The sequence below is a fragment of the Tiliqua scincoides genome, chromosome 8 (genome assembly GCF_035046505.1).
Source record: "Tiliqua scincoides isolate rTilSci1 chromosome 8, rTilSci1.hap2, whole genome shotgun sequence".
Lineage (NCBI taxonomy): Eukaryota > Metazoa > Chordata > Lepidosauria > Squamata > Scincidae > Tiliqua > Tiliqua scincoides.
In genome coordinates, this window is record NC_089828.1 from 55838267 (window position 1) to 55841350 (window position 3084).

The 3084-nt window shown below is 50.7% G+C and overlaps 1 pseudogene; it reads left to right on the forward strand.

The window, feature by feature from the left end:
* Positions 1-2741: 2741 nt before the first annotated feature.
* Positions 2742-2861, forward strand: LOC136659487 (5S ribosomal RNA; annotated as a pseudogene).
* The last annotated feature ends 223 nt before the right edge of the window (positions 2862-3084 follow it).

The window sequence follows — 3084 nt, forward strand, 5'->3', positions numbered from 1 at the left end:
AAATCACTGGTGCAAATGTGCGTGGACCCATTCTGTGGGATCTGGCTGGGAAGGGGGTTAAGATCTGGCAGCCACTATTGCCTCCAAACCCGCCCCCTTTGCAGACTTGATTCACTCCCCTGTTGCCTGCCCATTCCACCCTCTACCCTTCCCACTTCCCCCACTATCGTACCTCCCTTGGGTCTTAGCTTTGTACTGGGCTGGACTGGGCTGCCCAGGCTGCAATGCAGACAGCTACCTTCCCAACTGGCTCCACCAGAGGGAGACAGCAAGATCTTTTCCATCAGCCTAGCTGGGACTGCATTAACATCTCATGGTGCAACATCACCCACAGTTCATTTGGGGGGGGGGAATTCAAGGCAACAGGTAGAGCTGGCTAGTCTCCGCTGCTGGGACCGTCACCACCAGGTCTACGGTTGGCACACAATTCAAGGTGCAGGGTTCATCCCAAGCTGAAACTACTGAGAAATTTCAAGGTAGGTCAGTTTCTCCAAGAAAAGCAACATAGGTGTGTATGAAGGGGGAGGTCCTACACAGCCCTAGGTCGGCACTGCAATTTTCCACAAATAAAATTCAAAGCCAATTTCAGAGTTCCTTCCAAGGAGAAGCAGCTGAGAATATTCAAGGAAAGTAGAAGGCGTTTCTCGAGAGCAGCAATTTTCAACCTTTCTCATCTCGTGGCACACTGACAAGGCGCTAAAATGGTCAAGGGACCCCATTAGTTTTTGAACAATCTGCAAGGCACACTGTGATGCTGGCGGGGGGGGGGCTTGCATCCCCCAATGGCCCTATTAATAAATGACCCTCCCCCAAACACCAGCGACACACCTGTGGACCATTCGCGGCAAACCAGTGTGCCGAGGCACACAGGTTGAAAACTGCTGCTCTAGAAGAAGTAATATTTTCCAGGTAATTCCTACGTATCCCTTCAAGGCAACCAAAGTTCAGTCACCCCACGCACCAGGTGTAAACTACCTCTGGAACCTTCTTGGAATTTCTTGATCCCCCCCTTGCGATCATCTCCAATTCTGACCCTCCCACATTTTGCCCATCGCCCCAAATTGGAAGCCCCAAAATTCCTCAGTGAGAATTTTTGACTCAGATCTAGGAGGAAAAGAAAACCCAAACCAATCAGCTTCAGGCAATCCATTCAATCCCAGCCTGTAATGCCTCTAACACGGTCTAAACAGACCTTAACAGGTAGCCCAGAGAGAAGGAGCTGCGTTAATCTTATGAGCCGCAATCCATCAAAACAGCATGAAACGGAGTCTTGGCCAGATATTAATCAGTAATGCGGCGCGGGGGATGTCAGCTTTTGTTCCCGACACGGGTCTTGTGTTCCCAGCAGAAAACCATACTTGACATGTAATTCAAATCCCATGATGTTTTTCCAATCAGAACCAGAAGCAAAAGCGCACTCGCACATCAAGCTGCGGTATTATTTTTAGCAGAGGCACTCATATAGGAGGGGCCACAACTCAGGGGTCGTAAGACACGCAGAATGCCCTAGATCAGTGGCATAACTAGAGGGGGTGCAAATCTAGGGCAGTGGCGTAGCTTGAGGGGGGTGCAAAGCACTAAGTTTTGCAGGCACCTAAACGCACCATGCAAGCAGCCCCTCCCTAGAACCTAAGAACAGCCCCACTGGATCAGGCCATAGGCCCATCTAGTCCAGCTTCCTGTATCTCACAGCGGCCCACCAAATGCCCCAGGAAGCACACCAGGTAACAAGAGACCTGCATCCTGGTGCCCTCTCTTGCATCTGGCACTCTGACATAGCCCATTTCTAAAATCAGGAGGTTGCGCATACATATCCTGGCTTGTAACCCGTAATGGATTTTTCCTCCAGAAACTTGTCCAATCCCCTTTTAAAGGCGTCCAGGCCAGACGCCATCACCACATCCTCTCCCCTTTGTAGCCATTCCAGGCAATGACAGCACTCTGGAGGCTCCTGATGACTCCTGATATCAACTGGGTCAGAAATGCTGCCAGTCTCTGTCTTCCACAAGGGATAGTCTTCCCAGTTAAACGTCCTCACGTCTACGCAGATTGCAAGAGTTGTCAGATCAAAGAAGGAGTAAATTAACTATCCCAACCCCAGATGTCAACAATAATGGGTTTTGTTCTTGTAAATAAAACTATGGCTTCCCCAAACCGTAGAGCAGGCTCTCCAAACCCCGGCGCATGGGCCAGATGTGTCCTGTGGCAAGCTTCTATCCAACCCGGGGCAAACCTGAGAACATGCTCCAAGTGTTTACTTGTTGGCATCCTTCAGTCTCGGAAGACTATGGTGTCACGCTCTGAATGGTGGTTCTGGAACAGAGTGTCCTCTCCAGTGCACGAAGCCTGGGTAAGGTAGATATGGAGGATAGACTGTTACCCATGCAGCAAATCCCCCCTCTCCACGTCGCTGAAATGGTCCAATGGAAAGGCAGAGGCCAATATGGTTGGTTCCAGCGGCCTCGCAGGAGTTGCCAGAACGTGACTGTGTTCAACCATGAACTGCCTCAGGGACCCCGGCTCCGGATTTTGCCTCGAGGTTGACTCCTGAAGCCTTTTCCATAACTGGATGTAGCCACAAGGCAGTGGAGGTTTGGGATCAGAGTTTTCCTTCTCTCAGATGAGCTGCCTTCCCAGGCCGACGAGTCCCATCTACCCGGTGGCTGTTTAGTCGCCTCTTACGACAAGTACAGCCAAACTGAGGGCCTATTCTTATCCCCAGTCCTCAGGGGCAAGTAACAGTTGGCAGCAACTGTTACCCTGCACATGCCCGATCTCGTCTGATCTCGGAAGCTAAGCAGGGTCAGGCCCAGTTAGTACTTGGATGGGAGACCGCCTGGGAATACCGGGTGCTGTAGGCTTATTCCATAGTCTTTCGAGACTGAAGGTTGCCAACCAAGTGTTTACTGGTATGTGCTGATTCTGAGGTTTTTACTCCTGAATATGTAAGTAAGCTGCTTGTGGGGTGGGGGAAGGGGAGTCCATCTGAGTGTGTGCTTTATTTCTGTGGGGTGTGTGTTGGTGCTTGGAGAAAAGCTGGAACTTTGAGGCTTTGCATTCATTTCTTCGTTCATCTAAGTTCCA